The sequence below is a fragment of the Anomalospiza imberbis genome, chromosome W (genome assembly GCF_031753505.1).
Source record: "Anomalospiza imberbis isolate Cuckoo-Finch-1a 21T00152 chromosome W, ASM3175350v1, whole genome shotgun sequence".
Lineage (NCBI taxonomy): Eukaryota > Metazoa > Chordata > Aves > Passeriformes > Viduidae > Anomalospiza > Anomalospiza imberbis.
The window spans coordinates 5,313,710-5,339,565 of record NC_089720.1 but is presented as its reverse complement, the minus strand read 5'-3'; the positions used below and the strand labels follow the sequence as shown (position 1 = coordinate 5,339,565).

At 47.2% G+C, this 25,856-nt stretch overlaps 3 long non-coding RNA genes across 3 annotated transcripts in view; 1 reads left to right on the top strand and 2 right to left on the bottom strand.

Moving 5' to 3' along the window:
* LOC137464261 (uncharacterized) overlaps positions 1–5,758 on the top strand; it is a 33,120-nt gene extending 27,362 nt beyond the window's left edge. The window contains exon 3 of the long non-coding RNA XR_010994138.1: positions 4,824–5,758. This is a non-coding gene — a long non-coding RNA (uncharacterized lncRNA). The remainder of the gene's footprint in view (positions 1–4,823) is intronic.
* The window catches only part of LOC137464258 (uncharacterized), a 360,835-nt gene that overhangs the window by 182,582 nt on the left and 152,397 nt on the right, over positions 1–25,856 (bottom strand). The window lies entirely within an intron of this gene.
* LOC137464262 (uncharacterized) overlaps positions 1–25,856 on the bottom strand; it is a 247,754-nt gene that overhangs the window by 98,857 nt on the left and 123,041 nt on the right. The gene's annotated exons all lie outside the window — the stretch shown is intronic.

Sequence of the window (25,856 nt, the reverse complement as noted above, 5' to 3'; positions counted from 1 at the left end):
GCAGGAATCCGAGGACTGGTTCAGAAGACTGTTCAAGGAGTGGGGACTCTCAGGGTGGTGGGCTTCCATAATTAAGACAATTCTGTTGGTTTTTGTTGTTATTTTTCTAACCATGTTAGCGTTCAGAATTCTACATTGCATACTTTTAAAAGCTATCAACGGTTTAATCTCCACTACCTCAGAAATCAAGCACACAGAGTTCATAGGCCCAAAGCAAACTAACAGGCCTGCAAATCATGAGTGGTGGACAAATTCATAATCTGTATCAGAATAGGCCTAACGCTTTCTTTTAATTTTATTTAACAGAAAATGGGGAGATGTTGTATTGCACGAAATAGTTTATTTAGTTGTTGTTTTGCACTGGGTGTTTGGTATCACATGGTCTCCCCCCCCCCCCCATCCCCCGAAGCCTCAGGTGTGGTGGTCTCTCCCTAGCTCCTCCCCTCTCCTCACCTGTATCCCAATGGATGTGGCCCCTCGGCCCCGCCCCCATTTTCCCTGGGCTCAAACCCCCCTGGATGACACCTTCAGTCTCTTTCCTCTCCTGGACGCCATGAGACACCTCAGCCTCTGTTACCCCCTGAGGCATCGCCTAGATCAGAGGTGGCTCTTTAAATAAATAAGATTTTAGTCCCGAGGAGAAGAGCGCCTTTCATATTTTACTTTTGTTCTAAGATTGCCCCTGCGTTCAGGGATTCTGATTTTACAGTAAATGAAATAGCAGCAACATGGATTTACTGTAGAGATTATAAAGGTGCGGCAAATAAGTTGTGATTTTGCATAATTTAGTTTTGAGAATAGCTCATGGTAACTACAAATATTATTCAAAGTGCATGGTCATGGTCAGTACTTTTCTGGTATAAGCATAAGTTTGCCAGGGTTTTTTAAAGACTTTTTTTTAAAGCTTTACTCAGAAAAATTGACAATAGTGTATATCTTGGCAAATTGCACTTAAAACCTGCTTAGTTCGCAGATGGTAAGATGGCTTTTTGTGATTGTCAGTACAAGGGATTTGAGCTTGGACTATTAAAGGTAATGGGATATAAATATTTAAGGATAAAACATCAAGGATGTAGTAATATAATACTGCCATGGGTTTTGCACATGTAACTCTGTTAGGTCAGTGGGTGTATAAGACTGGCATGTATATAAAAACAGGTACAAAGTCATGGTTTCAGATGATTCTAAGGGAGTGTACTACTGTTTACTGCACTTGTGGTCCATCAACATACTTAATCTGTTTTGATACCAAGACCAAGTTCAATTTACAAGTGGCAAGGAAGAATAACTACACTTGAATCACTAAATAGCGGTGTCTATTTGAAATGCTGTCACATGTTTCTTCATGGCAAAACATTCACAATAAAATTACCTTATTAAAGCTGTGTGGTAAAAAAGTAAGTGAACAGACAAAGCCAGCACAATTCTGCCTGCCTTTTACAGTGGAGTCGTGAGCTAATTATATCTAAACCTCAAATATTTTGTGCAGTTAACATTAATGGGGAAGTCAGGGTTTGCTTTAAAGTGAGCAAAGAAATTCTTTGATTGATGAGTGGCTAAATCTACCATGTGCCTCACCCAGCTAATTGCTCCCAGCAGCTCTTGTAAATCATTCAATGTTTTGACATTAGGCTTTAAAGTTAATTGCTGCAGAGTGACATTTTGTTCCATTAATACTCGCCCTAAACATTTCCAAGGAGGGATCGACTGTATTTCCTAAAGGGTCACAGTATCTTAAAAATATGAATCTTCCTGTCCACAAACTAAAACATTATCCACATAGTAATAAATGGTGCTCTGAGGGTACCGGCTTGCAAATATTTTTTTAGGTATGCAAGTTTCTAATTTTCATGGTAACAGCTAACATTATTATAACTGAGCAAAGAATCAGCATTAATTCAGTTCAATCAGACCTTCAAATCAAAATTCCTGAAAAGGCACTATACATCCCACATGGCAAGTTTTACCAAGCATGCAGTATATCAGCATTTCTGTTGAAGAATTTGTAACTTGCCAAGCAGCCTCAAAGCACAGAGTTACATAATGCTACCGGCATGTAGAAAGACACTACATTGACCCAGCTAGCCTTGAATCTCTCCAATAAACAGTCCTATCAAAATCCACAGATCACTGAAAATACAAGCTTTGTTTTAACAGAGTTCTGGGTAATGATGTCATAAATATCACAAAGATAGCCCATCTGGCATTGAGTGGATATATCATATCCCCTATCATGCACCAGCTGCCGGGAAAGTTGAACAATGCAATGAACTACTTAAGACCACCCTGAAGGCACTTGGTGGGGCAACCTTCAGGAATTGGGAATTGAACTTGGCAAAAGCCACCTGGATGGTCAACACCCGAGGGTCCATCAATCGAGCTGGTCCTGCCCAGTCTGAACCCTTGCACACAGTGGATGGAGATAAAGTCCCTGTGGTACATATGAAAGGTATTTTAGTAGAGGGTGTTTGGATTAATCCCACCTCAGGCAAAGACAGACCCATCCGTGGGATTGTTTTTGCTCAAGGACCTGGTTACACTTGGTGGGTAATGCAGAAGGATGGGGAAACCCATTGTGTACCACAGGGAAACCTAGTCTTAAGTGAGAACTATGTGTAAGGTTTCATCATGATGCAGATGGAAATAGAATAAGGGGTGGATAATGTCCGAGATTTAGAAGCAAGATGTTTTCTATTGCGATCTGTGTTGCAGTTGTGTTCGGGGCAGTTTTCCTTATCTCCTGTTAATGGGCCCATCAATGTCTTGCCACATGACTCAGAGATAACTCCCTCCAGGAGCCGTTTCTGTTTAACGGGTAATCAAGGACCCACCACGTGACTCAGAATGACATCAGCCCATTGTGAGATGCTCCACCTAGGGGGGAGGAGCTAAGCATTCCCACCTAGATATATTCTGGGGTTTTGGACAGAGCAGTCAGCCTTCCCACAGGTTTTCAAGAGGAACAGCTTGGGGTTTTTCACTAGACCTTCGAAGGAAGACTACACCCTGCTACAGGACCACTGCTCCAACAGAACCACATCTGCCACTCCAGGAGGACTGCAGCCACTCCAATTTGGACTGCTACCAACACGCTGGCCAAAGGGGTGTCAGGTTGTATTCTGACTCTGACAGTGGTTTTTCTTTTGTATTATTGCATGGTTTTGTTTCTTTTCCCTTTTCCTAATAAATTGTATTTCTGGCTTGGAGTCTCTCACTGGTTTTGCTTTCAAACCAGAACACACGCAGTAATAACTGACAGATCTCCATGTTTCAATGCATCCTCTTGGCTGTAGCATCAGCATTCCTTGTAGGATAAAAATCTGCCATGTGCCCCTGATTTATGGTGCCGGGGTCAGAAGGGTAGGCCGAGCCAGGATAGCTATCAAAGGCCAACATCTCAGAGTTGGCCCGTATGCTGCGAGCAGGGGCTGGGGGCCCCAGGGCCCAGAGGGACCCAGGGGGCTGACAGGGGCTGGGGGGGGGCAACAGTGGCTGAGCAGCCAGGAAGGACCAGGGGAGTAGCCATGGCGGGGCTGGCATCAGGAGCCACTGCAGTGGAGCTGGAAGCCAGAAGCCACTTGTGTGGGAGGCACCCTGCAGAGTGGCCACGGGAGGGGGAGGGGGGGGGGAGCAGCCTGCTCCAGGGAAACATCCGTCTCTGGGGGAAGCATCCTGCTCAGAGGGGATCCGTTAGTCTAAATTGAGTATCGATCTGTTCCCTGGATCCATGCCCAGGTTCCTTAGCAGTAGCCTTTCCATCACTCCCTGCTGCAGCTATGCACAGGAGTTTTTGACATCAAAGCCTCTCTCATTTAGGAAACAGTTACAGGGTTCTTTTGTTGGGGAAGATGAAACAGGAAAGCCTTATAATTGCCTGGCAAAAGATTTTGAGAATATGGAAACTATAAGTGAGATTGAAATGAAAGCAAGCTTTGAGATACCAAGCCTTAGTTACTGAACAACCAGAAAACAATTGTATGGCCGGCTGAAGGCAATCCCCTTTTGTTTAAAGAATACCCTCTGCTTGCAGACAGGTCCAAGGGTCAGAGCAGACCCTACTAGCTTGGCAGAAGGGGTCCAAAGAGTAGTTTTTAGGGTTTAAAATGTAACACAGTATGGTAATGCAAAGATTCTTATAGGTTGTATGTAAATGCTATAGGATTTGCATCTTGTACTAGATTGGTTAGCGAAAATTAGAATATTCAGCACAGAAGATTTATTGTATTGCAACGGGAACTTCCCTCTCTTGCCTCTCTTGCCCTCTTGCTCTTTCGGGTTTCTCTTTTGGGCTCATCTTTCAGGCCTTCTCGGAGCTGCAGCTGGCAGCTCGAAACAGGGCCCCTGCACCCACACTCTTTGCAATAAACCACAAGTTCCAAGACCTGACTTCAGAGATCTCTTGTCTCCATCCATCCCGACTGTCCTACCCACCCTCGCTCCTACATTCTTTAACCCATAATAAAAGTTGCTTTAATGTGGAGAATGTACTGCTATATCTTTAGTTTTTCTTCTCCCCTTGCTTCTCAGAATAACTTAATTTGTGAACAACAATACGTGAAAACAACTGCATCTAATGTCTCCAACCAGGAGATGCAATTTGAATAGGACATAGGATGCCTCAGAAGAATAAAGACTGTGGAAGCACATTGATCCTTTTGATTCATGTTATGCTGCAAGTTTCTATCAAACATGCCATGACAGGCAGCAGTGTTAACTTTATCCTCATGCTGGCACTTCCTCTTTACAGAATGGAAAAATAAACTATTTTAAAATTTAATTTTATTTTTATTTTTGTCTTTATTTTATTTTATCTTATTTTGCAGCACCTAGATAAAGCAAATAATATGTGTCTTACAAGCCTTTTGAATTAAGGTTTCCTAGGAAGAGAAATTGCAGTGTGCAGAAAATCGTGCTGTGAAAGGCCAGTGACCACAAAGGAGAGAGAGGAGTCCTGTAAGAATCAACTTTATTCAAATGAAGGGAAAAACTCCATTGGGCCATACCCCTGCAGGGTGTCTCTTGAGCTTTTTGGAGGACACAGGCTTCTTTTATCCCAAACCCCTAACAGTGTGTTGCCCTCTTCCCCATTGGCTGAGGTACTAGGAAGTTACAGACTTCCTGAACCGCCTACTACATATTCCCCCTTTAACATGTATTCCCCCCTCATCATACATTATAGTGACACGTGATGGTCATGCGTCTGAGACGGAACATCCAACAGACCTCCATTGTTCATCAGCAAAACAGCCTCGTTTATTTTTCAGAGCTTACTTTTATAGGCAATTCAAAACGCCTGGCTCTAAACAGTCATTGTTCTTATCTCCACATCCCCTAGACTCTGAACCAGTCAAATGCTTGTACTTTAGGAGAGTTGTTATTGGTTGAAACCTCTGTCAGTCATTCCAGAGGCTGGTTTATGGGACTGGGCTGGGTTTCTTATTTACAAGCAGTTTAATGTTCAGTACAAATCAGCTTGTACTGCAACATCTCACCCTTTTGTCTTTACTAAAATTGTAACTTGCTCTTTGTCATATATTTGCAAGGGTCCCTTGCAAACGGGGTGACAGAAAACAGCATGGTTTTAATTTGCATTAATTATATATCAGTGAAGCTGCAGCATGTAGGTTCAGAGTCTGTTAGGGAAGAATTCAGGTTAGCATGTTACAGGTTTAATGTTTAGGCTATAAGTCATAACTTATCTTTAGGAACAACAAACCACTTAACTCTTAAAACGGTTAAAGAAAAGTATAACTACTAGAAAAAACAATTTGCAAACAGAAAAACAGTTTGTAAACATGAAAAAAAATTATAAACAAAGTTGCAAGTTATATCTTAACTCTAAACTGAAATTAAAACTTTGAAACATTCAACTTTAGAACTGTGAGAAAAACAAACTCAACAGATAAAGCAATTTCTAAACAAATAGAGTTTTTATATGAATTGTTATTTCAATAGTCCCAGATTTCTATGAGGTAGTTATTTCTTGGAGTCCAGGACATCCCTCTGGCTGCTCTGCCTGTTTCGAGACCCTGTCAGGGGCCTCGGAGACCTTGGCATGAAGTCAAAAACATCTGTGGCTTTGATTTTAGCCCGTGGAAAACTGCCAACTCTGTATGAGGAATTACAGGCCACAAGGGTTTTAGTAGTGTGATATTTGAATTGACACAGGGTGGAAAAGTAGAATTTTGGGATTTTTAGAATGTGGTTCAGGGGGTACGGGATGGAGGTATTTGGGCATGTCCTAACCTTCTTTTCCTTCTTCTTGTCCTTCATGTCTTGGTGTGATGGTGACACTTTTCTATTGGTTTGGGGTGGAGACACACTGTCCGGCATGGATGTTAGATATTGGCACGTTATTGTAAACAGACTATACATAACTTTTGATGTGAAAGGTAAACACTGCCCGAGAGGGCAGAGCAGATTGCCATGGCCTCCTTGCTAGACAGAGCTCAGCAGGTCAGAGAAAGAATGTTATAGATAAGAAAAAATAAACAACCTTGAGAACGTGATCCAAAGCATTCCAGACTCCTTCTTTGGCTGCGGCGGACTAGGGAACAAGGACTTTTACGATCTCGGGGTCATTCCAAAGCAATGGAGACCCCGACAGTTATTAATTGTTCTGGTTACATGGTTCTGTGATATGTGTTGAAGGGACATCGTGCTGATGTTGTCTGTGGTTCTGAGCAGGATGCAGGGCAGGTCAGACACATCTGGCAGGTATCCAATGTGTCCCTGTGTCTGTTGAAATGCACGCATATCCCCGTCCCCAAGTAATGAGATCCCAGGGACCCCCCGATGTATTGGTAAGGAGGTCTTTCACCATTACCTGGGGTTTAGGTATCTGGACATCACTAGACGATTGCAGTGATAAGAAATTATTCCGAATAACTGGGTTCTGAGACTTTTCCAATACTGTTAGATTATTTAGCGCGTATATAAAGCCTGGTAAATTTGTGTGACTCCTGATGTGTAGGATGTAATATGGGCAAATTCTGGATTGAATGGTGAGGCATAGAGTTTTGAGTAAATTAAATAGTTGTGCATTATTAATTTCCTTTAGTAGTGTTCGGTCTAATCTTTGTGTGATGTCAGCCACGTACGCAGAATCAGTTGCAACATTTAGAGGAGTGTGGGGAAAACGTTGGAAAGCCATAGCCACAGCATGTAGCTCTAATTGAGGTGATCCATTCTCATATCCCTCCAATGTTTGCCACTCACCTTCCTCTTTCCATGTCACAATGGCCTTTCTGGTTTTTCCAGAACCGTCAGTAAACACTGTAACACCTTCTAAGGGTGTTCGGCTGTTCAGGGGTTTTAGAGAGTGTGGTTTCGCCACTTAACTTTAGCAGTCTATGGCTTGGTAAGTGGTAAGTGATTTGTCCAGTAAAATTTTGCAAAGCACATTGCAAAGCTGTACAGTTAGCAAGACACCATTCAAACTGCTCTTGTGTTGTAGGAATAATAATTTGGGAAAGATCTTTGGCATTCAATTGCAGACATCTGTGATGACATTTGATGATTAACGGTCTGGTTAGCTCAGAGACGGTAGGTGCCGTCTTTTTTGGTTGGTGAGGTAAGAATACCCACTCTGGAATGTGCAAAGGGTCAAGCCAGTGTGCGTTCCACTGCCCAATAATACCAGTAATATGAGCGTTAACAATGAAAATGAATACAGTGATACACACCTCTGGGCATATCCAGTGGGCCTGTCTGTTATGGCTTGTTCTACTGTTTTGAGAGCAGATTTTGCCTCTGGAGTTAATTTTCTGGGGGAAGTCAAGTCAGGAACCTCTCTCAGGAGGTTGATTAAGGGTGCTAATTATGAATTGGTTATCCCTAGGTATGCTCTGACCCAGTTGATAGTACCCAAAAGTTTCTGTGCATAATTTATAGTTTCAATTTTGGTCAAAAATTGAATTGCTTGCAGCTGTATCATTTGGTTCATTATTTTGAGTCCCAAATATTTCCAGGGAGCTTGCTTTTGCACCTTCTCTGGCACTACCTGCAGCCCAAATGATTTTAATGCTTGCAGCAGGTTTGGCTGAATCTGCAAAAGTTCCTTTTTTGTTTGGGTCGCAATCAAAATGTCATCCATGTAGTGATAACAGTATGCCCCTGGAAACTGTTCTCTCATGGATGAGAGTACCTGTGCAATGTACTGTGGCAAGCACATTTCTCTCTCTCTCAGGATTTTTATAAAGGTGCACAGAGAGAAGTGAAAGAGAAAACAATTTCTATTTCTGCTCCTTGTTTTTCTCTTGTGGAATGTGTTTGGAGATTGTTTACCTAGAGCGAATGCCTGGTTGGATCACAGTGGATTGTTTGGGCCTGATGGCCAATCGGATCCACCTGTGTCTGGACTCTGGAGAACAGGGTCACGAGTTGTGGGAGAGTTAGATATGATAGTTAGAGAGAGTAGCATGTAGTTTTTAGTATCCTCTTTTATATAGTATATTAATGTATCATAGCATAATTATAATAAAGAAATCATTCAGCCTTCTGAAATAAGTCAGACATCATCATTCTTCCCATTGGGTTCGCCGACATCTACAACAAGTGGTGACCCCGAACGTTGAATGAAGAACCAGGACCTGGATCGGTCCACAACCGTGATTTTACACGGGAAAGGAGGTGAACCCTCTTGAAAAGGCATGTCCAACGTCCCTGCGAGGGATAGGGGAAGTAAGACGCCGTGGGAACCCTCTCTATAGGACCAGGTGCAGCCCCGAGCAGTTGCCGTAACCGGACGCCTCTGCCTGCCTTTGAAAAGGTACTGATTTTTGATTATAATACTGCCCTGACCTGGGGTGGACTTTAACTTTGGGAAGAAATGTCTGAAGATATAGACACTGGTCTGTATTGTGTACATGGCCGTATATTTGCCGTCTGGAGAGATTTGGCTAAGGTCTATGGAATTTATATCCCTGAGGATGATTTCTTGGAGTTTCTTGAATATGCAGACACTCGTGTTTTTTTCGGGGATCTGGGTTTTTCCCTGAATCCAGAAGCTTGGAGATCCCTGTATTTCCTCATCAGGCAAAGCGTCATGCGAGATCTCCGAGCGATTCGATACATGACAGTTTATTTCGAGCTTCTTCAGATAGTCCAGAAATGGACCCCTTTTTCGATAGTCCAGTCTTTGCTGCAGGTGCCCCCCCGCGAAAGGAGGGGGGCAGAGCCTTTGTCCGTGGCTCAGAAGTTTTCTTCTGCTTCTGCGCAGAGGGAGGTTTTTTCACCGCCTCCTCCACCTCCTGCTCCTGCAGCGTGTGAGCCCCCCCTCCTCCCCCCGGAGGGGGCGGGCCCGCTCCCGACCCCGGCGGACGCGGAGACACCGCCTCCCTCGCCGGTCCGCCCGCCCGCAGCTGTGCCTCCTCCTCCTGCCCATTCGGAGCTGGGAGACACACCGCCGCTGAGAGCCCGCCTGAAGCCACTTCGGCAGGGGCGGAGACACCGCCCGCGCCGGCCCCGCTCGCCGCGCCCGCCCCTGCCTCGGAGTCGGCGGCCGCGCCTCCGGCACCGCCCGTCATCGCTCCCGCGGCGGCGGCCGCGCTCCCCGCACCAGCAGCCGGTCCTCCCGCGCTGGAAGCCAGCCCCCCGGCGCCGCAGCCGGCGATTGAGCCATCGGCAGCCGAGGCCGAGGACCTCCCCGCGTCAGCTCCGCCGCCGACATCAGCCCTGACGCCCCCGCCGGCCCCGCCGGTCCCGGCTGCCCCGTCGCCTCCCGCGGCTTTCGCCGGGTCCCCAGGCGCTGCCACCAGCAACAGCAGCGAGCAGCAGCAGCCTGGGGCCGCGCTGGAGCGGACCCCGCCGCCTCCAATCAGCCCGGGATCCCCTCCCGGCCTGTTCCCAGGTGCTGGCGCTCCTCGGCAGCTCTTTGCAGCTGCCGCGAAAGTGGAAGTTATGAAGTTTAGTGCCTTTCTGGGGAACAGAGTTTTTCTTGGTCCAATTCTTGCTTGGGTGGGGGATTCCCGCGGGAGCTCGAGGCCCCTCGTCCCTCCCGCTCCCGTTTGGGGGGCGGGGGGGATGAGTTCTGGGAATGCTGCCGCTGGTCTTGTGCCCGGAGAGCGTGGGGGTGCTGCTGCCAGGGGTCAGGGAGCTGCGTGCCGGCCCAGCCGTGCCGCAAGTCCTGAGAATCAACATTTCTCTGGGGAAAGCACCTTCTCTGCTGAGCCCTGGGGCAGTTCGTGTGTCCTGCTCTCGTTTGAGGTGCGGGATGAACAAAATGCCGGAGGAATTGCCGTGATGCTGGCCGCGTGGTGGGGGCGGGCTGTGAAGATGAAGACCCCGCCTCGCCGGCCGGGCTGGGGCCGATTGGTCCAGCCCCACGGCCGGAGGGCCCCGCGCCCCCCACGGCCGGGTTTGGGATCTTGGCTCCGCCCGCATGGACCGGGGCCGCCAGCTGCGCAGGGTCTTAAAGCCTGCTACTTGCTGGGCATTCTTCTGATCCCAAGAGTTCGGGAAAAAAAAAAAAAAAAAAATCATTGCAGTTAGATTTAAGATTAATTAAATAGAGGTGGTTGACAAGAGAACAAGAAACAACTGGTCGATTTAAGAGTTTTGGCCATGGCATTTCAGAGATTTTTCAGGTTTTTTTTCTTTTTTATTTGGTGATGGGTTTTTGCACAAGAAAGGTATGTTTGCATGGTTGATGATCAGCCCAGAGTTGGTTTTATCGGTTGTTGAAGTCTCTGGGATGACATTCGGTGTTTTGGTGTTTGATAATTATATGATGTCGCATTTTGGTTTTTCTTTTCTTTACCAAGCTTTCTGCTTGGTAAAAACACCTTTTTCTTTGTGGTCAGCTTATCCTTTGCTCTAAGTCATAAAACCTCTTTCCATCTCGACATAACCTTTGCCTTAGTTGTCCAGCAAGACTGGCTCAGTAATTCTTTTCTTCTATATCAAAACTTCCATTAATTTCTATTTCTTCTTCAGATTCTACATTCAAAAATCTTTCTGCCAAGCATACATATCTGTGAGACTTTCTTGTCAAACTTTCATCCTTCCCAACAATACCCCTCTGTCCTTGAAATGTCCCCTGTGGTATGGACTGGTGTGGACAGTTTGCTTTCACATGGCCTTGTTGTCCACATTTGTAGCACTGGGTAATTTGTTTAACAGCAGTTGTAATAGTACTAGCTAACATATCCATGTCCCAACCTCAGCACATACATTTATCATATCCTCTAGGGATGGATTCTCTTTAGGTAAGGCATCTATAATCTTTCTACAGTTTATGTTTGCTTTATCATGTGCTAGCTGCAGTATTAATTGGCTCCTTGCTTTGCTGTTAGGTATCTGTTTTTCCATAGCACCTTGCAAACATTCTATGAACTGCATATACAATTTGTCAGGTTTTTGCCTTATACTTGAATAACTTTGGGTAGGTACAGACATATTTGTGATTTTTGTTAGAGCTTACATCGCTGAATCCTTTGCTTGGGCTAGGATAAAGGGGTTCAAATGTGCTTGGGTTTGTGAGTCTTCCATGGGGAGCAGTCCCATAAGTTGAGAGATCCCTGCCCTAAAACATGGCTCCTGCTGTGAAGCTCTTGAGTTTTTTAGTCCCTGATCTTCTGCATAAAATCTCCAGCTCGATGCAAACATCATATATTGCACTGGACTACAGAGCAATTTTGCAATCTGCTTCATATCATAAGGGGTTAATTCACTAGCAGTTATAAATTGAAGCATATTTGCAACAGCAGGCAACCCTAGCCCACGTTTAGCAGCTAGTTGGCATAGTTCTGAAAGGATTTGCCAATTAAAGGGTACGTATTTGTCAGGGGTTGTCCCATTACCTTGCAGGACTGGGAATGCTGCAATTGTTCCCGTACCCTGCTGCCAGTTCTCTGATGATGGTGAACACACGGGTACAGAAATTAGTTCAGCCCCCTCTGTATCTCCACATTCTATTGCCTTTTGTTTTACCTCCATCCAGAAGATTACTGGGTCTCAGGTGGGAATGTTTTCTGCTTGGAACATTGAAGAGGCTGGAGTCGGCAGGGTTGCAGAGGCTTCCTTGGCTGGTTGGAACCTTGGCTGTAGATGCCATGGTGTTGTGGCAGTGGCAGGTGCGGGGCTGGAGCCAGAGCTGGAAGCAGGGCTCTGCATCATAGTGCTGGGGTTTCCTAGTTCCGGTGTATTTCCGGGAGTGATGTAGTGGCAACATCCGGGCATTTGTAGCGTTCCACACACCACCCCCCCCCCTCCCCGTGTTGCAGTGGCAGGCAGACGTGGCCAGCGGAGGCGGGGCCGTGGGTGCCGTTTGTGGGCTGAGCCAACCAGCTCCGGGCAGGGGCAGTCTGGGCTTTTCCGCGGCGATGAGGGGTGTGCGTGACTCCAGTGGCGGGGGCAGCGGTCTCGGGAGCAGCATGAGGCTGAGTCATGGTCACGGGCTGCCTCCCCGAAGTTTCGGCCTAGTTCGAGCCCCTGCAGCAGCTCCGCGGGGCAGGCACGGGATAGCATCTGTGGGGTGCCGGCACCAGACACTCCGGCGCTGCCAGGACCCCCCCCCACTCCCCTCCGTCTCGCTATGGGCAGGGGCCCCACTGTACAGGGAGGCTGCGGGGGACAGCTCGCTTGGGAACGGCGCTGGTGCGGGGGGTGCATTTAAGGCAGCTCGGGCACGTGGAACGGCATGGCTACACGCAGCAGCCATTTCATCCAGCCACATGTTCTGCGTGTTTGTAAAGGTGCCCATCCCCCCACACTAACTCGTCCAGTGTCCATTCCTCGCCATATGCTACAGTATTTAACAGTCTTATTAAATCTAAGTTTCCACGGCTTTATAACTCTTATTGCCTTTTCATCGCCTCTAGAGGCTGCTCGGATTATAAATCAACCAGTTCGTGCCCAAGTAATGAAGTGAAAGGCACCTTCTTTAGTTGTGTCTAATCCATGGTTCATAGCCCACATTATCAACACTAACAATGCTTTTTCATCGTAATCTACATCCCATTCCTTAAGAAGTTTCCATACCTTTAGTACTGGGTGGTCTTGCATGGAAATAGTTTCCCTTGCCTTCGGGGGGGGGGGGGGTGTTTCTTCTATTTTCAGCTTCTCTGGTTTCTTCTTTCACACAGCCCTTTGGCTGTGATTCTTGCAGCCTTTACTGCAGCTATTATTCTTGCAGCCTTTGCTGCACCTGTGATTCTTGGAGCCTTTGCTGCAATGTGGGCTCTACTTAACTCTTTCTTTCCAGCTTTTTGCTGTGGGGACAGGCTTTGCAGGCTCTGCCCTGTGTCTCTCTCCACTCTACCCGCGGGCTAATCCTTGGACTGTTATTCTTCACACCAGGGGCACCACGTGACACGCAATGGTCAAGCGTCTGAGACGGAACACCCGACAGACCTCCATTGTTCATCAGCAAAACAGCCTCGTTTATTTTTCGGAGCTTACTTTTATAGGCAATTCAAAACTCCTGGCTCTAAACAGTCATTGGTCTTATCTCCATGTCCCCTAGACTCTGAACCAGTCAAATGCTTGTACTTTAGGAGAGTTGTTATTGGTTGAAACCTCTGTCAGTCATTCCAGAGGCTGGTTTATGGAACTGGGATGGGTTTCTATTAATAAGCGGATTAATGTTCAGTACAAATCAGCTTGTACTGCAACATTATATGACCATTAAAATTAGCTTTAAGCACACCCTGGGTAGAGAACTTAATATTCAGAAGTCTAATAAGCCTACGCAATTTCTCCTAAAGTTCAGAAGTTCACACTGTGCTGGGTTCTGCAACAAACTTGCAGCAGCTTGATGTTTGCAAAGACCCCCACACCCATTCTTCCAGAACCTGATTAGTTCTTTCAGATCTAGTCATTTGTGAAGCCATTAACACCCATTTCACAGAATCACAGAATCACAGAATAATGAGGTTGGAAGAGACCTCTAAGATCATCAAGTCCAACCTATGCCCTAACACCTCAACTAGACTATAGCACCAAGTGGCATGTCCAGTCTTTTTTTAAACACATCCAGAGATGGTGATTCTACCACCTCCCTGGGAAGAAAATTCCAGTACTTTATTATTCTTTAGGTGAAATTTTTTTTCCTAATGTAATAAACACCAATCACTTGGTTTTTAAAATTTATAAAGGTTTGTCGTGGTTTGACATGGAAGTGATTTTTTTTTCAGGAAGTTGGGTCAAACCAATCAGTGGTCAAGTTTGGATATTGGCACCTGAAGTGATCACTGAAGATAGGGATACGCCTCTGAGAACACAGGGGGTTAAAAGCAAGAACTCCCAAGAGCTCGCTCTCTTTGGTTCCGGTCAAGGTGCTGTGCAGACCTCCCCTGCCCAGCCATGGGGCTGGGTGGGGGAGGGGAAGCCATGCGGCCTGGTCGAGGTGAGCCGAGGGGTAGAAGGACTGGAACCGAGCCAGCTCCTGTGGACGGAAGGGTGGAGAGAAGCGGAGATGTCTTTGTCATTCCCCCCCCCCAAGAGGGAAGAGATAGAGTCCGGACGGTACCTGTAACTTTGCCGGCGCGGAGGAGAAAGAGGGGGGGGGGGGGGAAGGCGCCCAGCCTTGGCCTTGGGAGTCGGCTGCTGGGCAGAGATATCAGCCATCCAGGGAGTCTGAGCTTTTAACCCTTTCCTGAGAAATTAAGGCTTTGTAAAATATTGCTCCTCTTTGATTTGAAGTAGAAGAGAGACAGTCTGGGATCCGAGATGATGGAAGAAGAAATTCTCGAGTTGGAAGGAGATGATGGAGTGGCTTGTGGCTGGACTTCTCTTGTTAGCCATACACTGAACCAAATTCTCCTAACAGAAGCTGCACTTAGGGTGGTGCGTTGGTGTGCCAGGAGACCTGTTTCAGTGATTACCAGCAGAGGAGTAGAGAGAAAGTGTGGAGAAGCCCTCTATCTTCAAGGAAGAAGAAGAGGAGAAGAAGACCTCTGTTCTTGGACCCTCAGCCCCAGGGGAAAATGGGGGGGACTGTAGTCCCAAAATGAGAAACTGAACTGTTGTCTCTTTTGGTCCACGGCAAAGCATCCTTAAATGAGCCCTATGAGCAGTCTGTCCATGCACGGTGGTGAGAGCACTGTGACATGGAAAGGAGAGTGTCACCATGGCAAATTTTCTCCAGGCGGTTGCCATGTGTGACATGGAAACACAAGGGTGGCAATTGTGTTTCCTGGAGGGAGGGGTCTGTGGCACAGGAGAGACTCCTGTCTCCCTTGAAAGATTGAGTATTTGAATATCTGAAGGGGAGCAACTTGATCAAGATCCTGGGTGGTGTCTCACTGTTGAGTTTGTTTAGAAATTAGGTGGGAGGAGGGGGGGTGTTTTAGAAAGTCTTCATCCTGGATTTAGTGTTTGTAGTTTTTCTAGTAATAGTAGTTTAATAAAGTTCTTTCCTTTGTTACTAAGATGGGCCTGCTCTGCTCTGTTCCTGATCACATCTCACAGCAATTATTTAGAAAAGTATATTTTCATGGGGGCGCTGGCATCGCGCCAGTGTCAAACCATGACAAGGTTTAATAAAAATAAAATGAAAAAAAAATAATACAAGTATAGTAATAAAGATTAAACAATTGGAGTTAGGACAATTAAAGAGACAATAACAGCAAAAAGTTACAGCCCAGGCTGGGTACCCCTCTCTGGACAAAAGTGAGCCAGGAGAAGGACCCCGATAAAAGAGAATTCCCTCCTTAAGAGGGGTAACCTGTTGCATACACAAAGCACTTCATGAATATGCATATTTTTTTTATTTAAAACAAGAAATTCATCTGGTACTTGTTGAGAAATTCCTGTTAATCCCAGGCGCCTTGAAGTCTAAGTCGAGTTTGGAGAAATTCGGTTTTTTGTTGATAAGGAAAGCCATAAATTCCTCTCCTCTGGAAGATTTAGGGGTTTCTGTAATTGTTATCTCTGTGTGAAGAATTTCTTGATTATCTTCTCCTTCTCTTGAGCAAAAAGAATACCACACACACACATATTTTCTATTTTAACTACTAAAGCTTAATTTCAATTACAAAACTACATTTACTATATTATTAAAATGTTACTACAGCATAACTTTCCAACCTAGCATAATACATATAGTAAATATCTGCAGAGCCATATAATATGCATTTTTCACACTAATATCCAACCTATACCTTCCCTGATGTAGCTTGAGACTGTGTCGTCTTGTTCTGTCAGTTACTGCCTGGTGAAAGAGACTGACCCCCACCTGTCTACAACCTCCCTTCAGGAAGTTGTAAAGAGCAATAAGGTCACCTCTAAGCCTCCTCTTCTCCTGGCTAAACAACCTCAGTTCCTTCAAACACTGCTCATAGGGCTTGTATTCCAAGCCCCTCACCAGCCTTGTTGCCCTCCTCTGGATGCACTCAAGCATCTCAATGTCCTTCTTAAACTGAGGGGCCCAGAACTGGACACAGTACTCAAGATGCGGTCTCACCAGCGCCAAGTACAGGGGAAGAATGACCTCCCTGCTCCTGCTGGTCACACAATTCCTAATGCAGGGCTATGTCCCTCAGCTGGGGGCCCAGGTCTCTGATGATGAGCGCGTCAGACTCCTGGGTTGGGTGCGGGATCGTGGATTCACTGCGGACCTGGGACACGCCTTTGATCGTAGAGTTTGGCGCGATTTGGGTTGCTGCCTCATGAAGCAGGTGGACAAGGGGGACGCTACAGTGTACGCACTGTTCACAGTCTGGGGGCGCATCTACATAGCCCTGCAGAGCAGGACCCAAAGAGGCAGTGTTTGCGACTGGGACATTTCGGGATTCTGGACACTGACCGCGCCGCAGCCCGCGCCACGGCCGACGTTGCAAGGACTGCATAGGCAGGCCTGGACCGGCGGCTGCCACCACCTCCCGCAGCTCCACAGCCCCCCCCCTTTCCGGACAACATTCGCGGGGGATCCTGCGCGGCCCGCAGTCTGTGGCGCAGTGGGGGCTGGAGCCCCCACCCGACTCCTTCGCTGATGGAGCCTGCGCAGATGTACCTGTTATAAATTTCTGGCGAATAATTTGATTCAGCCTGTAAAATCAATTAACAATTTTATTAATTATAGCAAGCGATAGCAAGCAAACAGCGCTGGGTGCAGCCGGGGAGTCTGCGCTCCACCAACGGCTCACACACTTCCTTCTTATCAGTCCCTTTTTTATACTCTTCCTACAACTTCCGTGTTCATGTCCTTCTCTGCGCTGTGTTAAGTGGGCATAGGTTGATCTTACAAGCAGGGTGATGGGCCTCCTCCGTTGCGGTTATCAGTTCTGGCTAAGCCTGAAAGATCTTTCTTCCATATATAGTCATTACATTGTGTCACAATATTTGCTTTCGGTTACCAGTTCTGCTTAAGCCTGTAAGTTTTATGCTTTGACCCTTACATTTTTCTTTATTTTAATTCTACATTCTCGATGAACAAACAAGTCAATGCAGTTTTTCACATACCGGTCCCGCCCTCATGTACTGCTGGGACCGGCAATGGAGCCTTTGACTCGTCCCCTGGCATGTCCCCCGCTGCCCGCGGGGGCTCCGGCTTTGCCGGCGGGGCAGGCTTTGCCTCCCGGTCCGCCCCTCTGCGCGCCATGCGGACCGGCTGATTTGATATCCTTTGCGATGCCAGCGCCTGCGGTGCAGCAACACGTCTTGGGCGGGACCTCCATGTTGTTCTCCACCCTGCCCTCTGTGGGACTGGATCCCGTGCCAGGGGTGGTGGCTGCCTTCCACGCCCCGCCTGCCATAGTGCCACCCCTGCCGGCAGCGGGGTTCGCCGCCCCGCCCGCCGCTCCACCCACCATTTCAGCGGCAGCAGCAGCCTTGCCTTTCGCTCCACCCACCGTTCCGCTCGGGGCGAGCCCGCCGCCGCCGCCCCCCACCTCGGGACCGACAGCGCCGCCGAAACTGCGCCGCCCACTCCTCTTGGATTGGCGGCGTGCCACGCCCTGCTCGCTGCGGGCGGGGAGCGCCCACAGGGTGCAGTGGCTCCCGTCGACATGCCGCCTGATGCTGACTCATCAGCAGCGACTGCCATGTGATCCAGCGGCCGAGAGCCCAGTGCTGGACAGCCTGCTGGTTTCAGAGCCTGCATCTGTCAGGGTCCGCAAATGCATGCAGAGTCCCTGATAGGTTCTTTTTGGAGATCTCAAAGCACAAAAGACACAGCAGGGGACACACCACTTTGCTTAAACAAAATGCACTTTTATTTAGTGCCAACAACTGCGATAGTGGGAGAGAAATAAAGAGATAGAGTGAAAGATAGAGAAAGAGGGGAAGGGGATTATAGTTACCAGTCTGAAGAGACGAGGCCCTCGGAGCTTGACGAGATTGACACGCGGAGCCAGACTCTAAAACTCAGAGACAGAGTGAGTTTTAAAGTAGGTATGTTTATTCGGCCGGACGCATGTGGGACATTTCCCCAAATACATGCGTGCCCCTTGCTTACACACGTGTTCTTTTATCCCCTGGAGTGTTACATATGCATTAAGTTTCCCCATGGGTCATTTCCTGGCTCCCCTCCCTCTCCGCTCTCTATGCTAATCAGCTTGTCGGTCCTCTGCTCCTGCGCAGCTGTCTCTGGTGGTCATCCCAGGCTTCGGGGGTCGTAAAAGGGATGAAGTAAGAATGGTCTTCTTCAGGCTGACTTTTCGACCCCACTGCTTTGCACATGCCCATTGATTCCTTGGCCACGGTCCAAGCCAGGGGCCAGGATCCATCTGTTTCCAGAACATAAGGGGCCCCATTTTCAGTTGTCTTTACACCCTGTATCCTGTTTTCCATATACATTCCTTCTCCTTATCAGGTCTCTCCTTGCTGCTCTGCACGTAGTCTCTTCCTTTCCCATAGGCCAGGATACAGTAAATTCTCACGTAACATAAGGATGTGGCCCTAAGCAATATCCATTATTTTATATGCCTATTACTATTCAATACCTTCTAATTTCTATGATTAATATCTTCTAGTTCTAACCCCATGTTTCAAGATGCTCATAGGCTGTCTTCTCCAGGTGGGGTCTGGACAAAGTCCTCAAAACTCTTTAAGTCTTTAATAGGGTTCCTCAAAGCGGGTGGCATCTGGCCAAAGCGGGAGCTCTCCTGGCTACGCGGTGGGTGTGGACTCATTGTTTTGGGAACCAGTTGCAACCGTCGCGTCGGTGCGGTACCAAGGGTACAGGACCGAGGGTACAGGACAAACTGGTTAGGGCTCAGTCCACCATGACCAGTCCATTGTTCTCACACTGAGTTCCCATGGCATTGCATACCTGTCCTTAAGGCTTAGCAGACTTTCCACCTCAGCCAGGCTAGAGCTACTTTCAGGGTCTGGGGTCTCAGTCCTTGGAGACAGTTGTGAGGCAAACATGAGGGATTTTCGGACAGACCCTGACAGCATCCAGCCCACCACTCCCTCCGCTTCCCCCAGACTGCCCCAAGCTCTGTCCCTCTGAGGCAGAAGCAGCGGAAGGGAGCACTGGCTTGGTCGGCAGCAGCATCCCTGCTGCTGCTACCGTGGCTGGGGATGGGGGTGGGGCCGCGATTCAGTCCATTGTATCCCGCGGCAGGGCAAACACACTGGGAGCGAGGAGCAGCCCCTTGTACTGGGCGAGCATGAGTGGTGCCAAGAGCCCTCCAACCAGGGTGGAATTTTATATTCCGGGGAAAACCTCCCCTGCCCGCGCCCCGCGCGTCCTGCTCCTGTTCGCAGAGCGGGAGGAGCGGGGTCCCGAGAAGCTGTGGCCAGGTGGGGTGGGGGGAGGGCGAAAAGCCGGAGGCTCTCCGCCCCCCCCCCCCCGTCATGTTTCGGACTCTTGGCCCGGCCCCCTGGACTGGGTCCTCCGCCTCACCGAGCACCTGAGCACCGCACAGTCCTAGAGCTCGTAGGTGCTGCTGGCTTTTTTAGGAAGAAAAAAAAAAGGCGGAAAGAGCTGTGTTTTTACTGACAACTCAAAGTACTGGAAAGCCGCGAATCAGCCTCAGCCCAAGTGATTGAATTAAGGGCTGTGGCCATGGCATTTCAGAGATTTCATGGCATTTCAGAGATTTCTCAAGTGTTTTTCAATTTGGTCAATTTCTGAATTGGGTCAATTCTACTCAATTGTTTGGAAAGCTTTGATGATGCAATTTGGACTTGAGTTCAAAGTTATCATTCAAGTTGTTCATTGAGGACATGACTGCATGGGCCAAAAGCCTTGCATGATTCTTCTATCAAGTGCACACACCTTGCAAAAGCAAATTGATGAATGCCAACCAAGGCTTGACCTGCTGCACCTTACTGGCTGGGATAAATCCCAGAGGCCTAAAGGCTTTGAAGCTGAGGCAAACAGATGTTACTCATCTTGCCAAATTCCGAATTTGACTGATTTGGGTATGTGCACGTGTTTGTTAATACCTTCTTTTTTGTCATGTGGGCATCTGCTCACACTGGGAAATGGGTTTTGACAAGTTGGACTGCCAGTCCTTTGGCAGACTGACAATGAGTTGTTACTATCCTAGAGTTGGTAACTGATTTCTTGAAATTTATAATATGCATTTGGAATCTCTTTGACTGTTCTGAGTCAATATCCAAATTGAGGTTTTGATTGACTGGAGTTGATAAAACTCTCGAGCTGTGTTTGTTCTTTTTCCTGCAAGGGCCCTGCAGGAGGGCACAAACAGCGCCTTTTCTTTTTCTTTTTTATTTTTTGTAAACAAAACGGAGGAAATGTGGATATTCTCAGTTCAGTCAGAGAGAAAGAGAGAGGTTTTCTAACCAGGCAAGAGCCTGGGAAACAGTTGGGAAAGAATGTAAATAATTCTCTATCTCTCTTGTTGTTTACATTGTTTATTGATATGTCTTGCCACAATGCGTCATTCAGAGTGCACCAATGGTGTGAGATGTTTTTACGTTAAGACCAATGAAATTAGTCTTCACAATGTTCTCTATATATAGAGCAGTGCATTTGAAATAAATAAATTCTTTCTTGCCTTCTGAATTGGAGTCCTTTGTCATGGTTTGACACTGGCGCGATGCCAGCGCCCCCATGAAAATATACTTTTCTAAATAATTGCTGTGAGATGTGATCAGGAACAGAGCAGAGCAGGCCCAAACTTAGTAACAAAGGAAAGAACTTTATTAAACTACTTCTACTATAAAAACTACGAACGCTAAATCCTGGATGAAGACTTTCCAAAACACCCCTCCTCCTCCCACCTAATTTCTAAACAAACTCAACAGTGAGACACCACCCAGGATCCTGATCAAGTTGCTACCCTTCAGATATTCAAATACTCAATCTTTCAAGGGAGACAGGAGTCTCTCCTGTGCCACAGACTCCCCAGGAAACACAATTGCTACCCTTGTGTTTCCATGTCACACATGGCAACCGCCCGGAGAAAATCTGCCATGGTGACACTCTCCTTTCCATGTCACAGTGCTCTCACCACCGTGCATGGACAGACTGCTCACAGGGCTCCTTTAAGGATGCTTTGCCATGGACCAAAAGAGACAACAGTTCAGTTTCTCATTTTGGGACTACAGTCCCCCCCCATTTTCCCCTGGGGCTGAGGGTCCAAGAACAGAGGTCCTCTTCTCCTCTTCTTCTTCCTTGAAGATAGAGGGCTTCTCCACACCTTCTCCAACTCTCCTCTGTTCTCTCTACTCCTCTGCTGGTAATCACTGAAACAGGTCTCCTGGCACACCAACGCACCACCCTAAGTGCAGCTTCTGTTAGGAGAATTTGGTTCAGTGTATGGCTAACAAGAGAAGTCCAGCCACAAGCCACTCCATCATCTCCTTCCAACTCGAGAATTTCTTCTTCCATCATCTCGGATCCCAGACTGTCTCTCTTCTACTTCAAATTAAGGAGGAGTAATATTTTACAAAGCCTTCATTTCTCAGGAAAGGGTTAAAAGCTCAGATTCCCTGGACGGCTGATATCTCTGCCCAGCAGCCGATTCCCAAGGCCAAGGCTGGGCGCCTTCCTCCCCCACCTTCTCCTCCGCGCCGGCAAAGTTACAGGTGCCGTCCGGACACTCTATCTCTTCCTTCTTGGGGGGGGAGGGGGATGACAAAGACATCTCCACTTCTCTCCACCCTTCCGTCCACAGGAGCTGGCTCGGTTCCAGTCCTTCTACCCCTCAGCTCACCTCGACCAGGCCGCATGGCTTCCCCTCCCCCACCCAGCCCCATGGCTGGGCAGGGGAGGTCTGCACAGCACCTTGACTGGAACCAAAAAGAGCGAGCTCTTGGGAGTTCTTGCTTTTAACCCCCTGTGTTCTCAGAGGCGTATCCCTATCTTCAATGGTCACTTCAGGTGCCAATATCTAAACTTGACCACTGATTGGTTTGACTCAACTTCCTAAAAAAAATCACTTCCATGTCAAACCACGACATCCTTCTGTTCCTGTCCTGCATCAACAGCGACAGACTTTAACTGCTGGGACCAAATTCCCTTTGTGGCAAGCAGCTCCAGTGAACTGATAGGTGCCCTGCTTGACTCCTGTGACAGGACCTTTCACCCCTGACACAGCAGAAGCTTTTTTGCTTCCTGCCACAAGGCTCACTAAGGCCGAATGGTTTGTCTTGTGATGAATTATCTCGTCTGAAAACAACCTTAGCCAGCAATAAAGATCCTGCCTTGAATGCATGGGAAAGGATAAGAAAAAATTCTGACTGACAGACCCAAGCACTTTTACAAAGTATAAAAACCCACTATAATTTTCATAAAATCAGAAATGTCTTATCTCTCAGTGTGTGGAGAGCTCCTCAGTGCTGAGATGTTGGTATTGAGTTACTTCCCTGGGGATTGAAAGGAAGGAGACTCCTTGCACACCACTATCTTTCGTTTGTAAGTGTCCTGGTTTCGGGCAAATTTGGGAGAAAACCTCCAGAAGGAGCCCCCAGAAAGCAAACCCCCACGGCCCTTCCCCCCACCCAGTTCAGGAAGAATTTCCTCAGAGAGAAGTGGGAAAAAACCTGTTTATTTAACAGGCAAAGCACTCCCCAGCACAAAAAAACCCGAACAACACCAGATGACAAAAACTCTTTCACCACTCTGAAGAGATGACAAATTCAGAAAGTGTCTCCTGGGAGTGGTCGCACAGTTCTTGGTCTCCGGCGCTGGGGATGGCTGCTGCAGATCACAAAATGCAGGCTCTTGGTGTTTCTTGGTGTTTTCCCAGGTCCCAGTCCAGAGCAGGTTCGAATGGTATTCAGGAAAGGGAAAGAAAAAACAGTCCAGGGAAAAAAATTGGACTGCCTAGCTAAACTAACTAATAAGCAAAAGCAAAAGCAAGGGCAAAAACAAAAAGCAGGAGCGAGAGCAAAGCAAAAGCAAGCAAGCCAGCAAGCAAGCAAGCAAGCCCTAGCCTCTCCTAGACACAGACCATGGGGGGGGGGAGGTGAGCCGACTGATAACAAGACAAAACAAACCTTCACTTTTTGGAGCCAGTCCTGAAGGCACAGAACATAATATCCAGCATAAGCAGAACACACGATTGGGGATACAAGCACCATAACGTCACCCTAGGACATTAAGTGACATTGGCTCCTAATCTATACTATTTCTTCACTAGCTGTAACATAGGTACCTTTATTATCATGCACTGTCTTATGAACCTACTAGTAGTGTTTCTTTTGTTTATCCTGTGTAGTAAGTAAACCTGTTAAAGTCTTATGTCTGTTTTCCTTGTGTCTATTCAATAAATAGTTAATGTTGTAATAGACCTGATTGGTCATTATTAAGAACTTGTGAGTGCGAGTAGGTTTTGGGGTGCTGGCCACCTCAATAAAGCTGCTGTCTACTGCCAGAAATATGGGCAAAGCCAGGGACTCGTCTAAAGCTCTCCTCTCTCATTTGTAACAACTCCCTACACACCACTCTCATAGTCAAACAAGTTGCCCTCACCAGCTCAGCCCCAGGTTTCCCATAGCAGAGCCTCCGACCTCTGGTTCCTTTAAGTAATTTAATCATGGTGCAGCAACACAAAAACAGCTTGAGTTGGTGCCTCCAGGGAGGGACCCTGAACAAAGGAGTCCCTGGGCTTTTTTATCATTAGTCTATGCATCCATTCTTCATGCAGTCTTTATGTGCCTCTTGGTACAATGGTGATTTTTGGTCTGGGGACTTCTCATTGTTGATTGGCTCCTACAGAGTCTCAGGGTGACCAGCCACCCCTGGCTGACTGGTGCCACTGATATGCTAAGGCCTGAACAGCAGGCCTAAGCCTGAGTTGACTTACAAGATTAATCTTGAACACGATGCTATTAATACCATCAAGGTTCTTTAGTTAAAAATAGATTATTAAAACATTTATATTCGATGTTCTTAATGCCAAACCAGATGTTGTAGAGACATTTGTACAACCTTGTGTAGGATATATCAAGAAATCCTTCCAACAGATATCTCTAGACACTTGTTAGTAGAATATTTTAGGCAAAACCCTCCCAGCTGTGGCCTGGGCTCTGGCCAAGCCTTAGTCTCAGCTGGTCCAGAAGTGGGCCATCAGGACCAGATGTTTTCTGCACAAAAAGGTAAACAAGTAATTTGGACTTGTCAATTTGGGCCTATAAAAGTTGGACCCCTTTTTTTTGGCCAACTGGAGATCTCACCTACAGGTGGAAGCACTGGGTAGGATTTTCCCAATTGCCAGGCAGGGTTCTCCAGGTCCTTGCTGCAAAATGGGGCTTCCCAGCAATTGCAGACTCTGGATGATGGTAAAGTATTTAAGCAATTAGTGATATATCTTTCTCAATCACTATTCTCTCTCGTGTATAGTAATGATTAGATTCATTACCTTGCTTATTTTCACTTGTTGCTAAAGCCATGCAAGTAATAAGCTTATTGTTTTACTAAATGTATCCTTTCACCTTTGTTTTGCCTCAATATTAATAGTAAAAGAAGACCATTCTTCCTACTGGTGTCTGTGTCTGTTCTATAGAAACAGTGAAAATTTAATAGGGTAGAAATCCATTTGGATTTAGATTAAATGTGCCACTTTGAGCTTGCTAGCATAAGTAAAATATGCTGTTTAGTCTGGTAACTCTGCAGCACTCGTAAAACTGCCCCAGCTGAGGAGAAAGAATGCGAATTTCCAAGCTGAAGAGATAAGAGAGACTCCTTGAACTTTGAAACAGGACAGGGTGACCCAGGAGTTCTTTCTGTACTTTCTGATAAAAACCTACCTACAAGTGTAACTAGCTGTAAGTGTAACGTCAAATCAGCAGAATGAATATGCATGAACCTATTGTGAAATTCTATGCATATGCAAACTAGTGAAGAAGAATAAAAAGGGATCAGGAGTTCTCAGGGGCGCGCATGTCCTTTGAAGGGGAACGATCCCCACATGCGTCCAGCGCTGTAATAAACATACCGTCCCTACAAATCTTTGTAGGAATTGTGGGGTTTTGATTTTTCATCCGTGTTTCATTATGGTGAGTCAGCCAGGAGATTTTCTGTCCTCACAGGGGCAGAGGGGAGAACGGACCTCCTTGGCGCACCTCGGGGAATTTCCCTGGAGGGGGCTCCGCTCTGTCTCGGCTTGCCACCTGCAGAGACAGACAACAACCTGCTGGTGTGCGGATAAATGGTATGTATATCAAAGGGCCCCGGGGGAGAGAGAGACAGGACTGTTGGTCAGTCACTCAGAGATGTCTGAGTGCACAGCCTTGTTCCTGTGCCTGCAGGCAGCCCGGCAGATAGAGCGGCTGGAGATGGGTTCATTTACCGATAGAGCGGCAGGAAACAGGTTCATTAGCCGATAGAGTGGCTGGAGATGGGTTCATTGACTGATAGAGCGGCTAGAGACAGGTTCATTGGTCAATAGAGTGACCGCGAGTGGCTCTGGTGGTGAGTCGAATGACCCCGAAGTTTGTATGCTTGTGGTGTCTGAACATCGTGTGGTTAATGTGTTTGCAATCGTGTGAGTGTG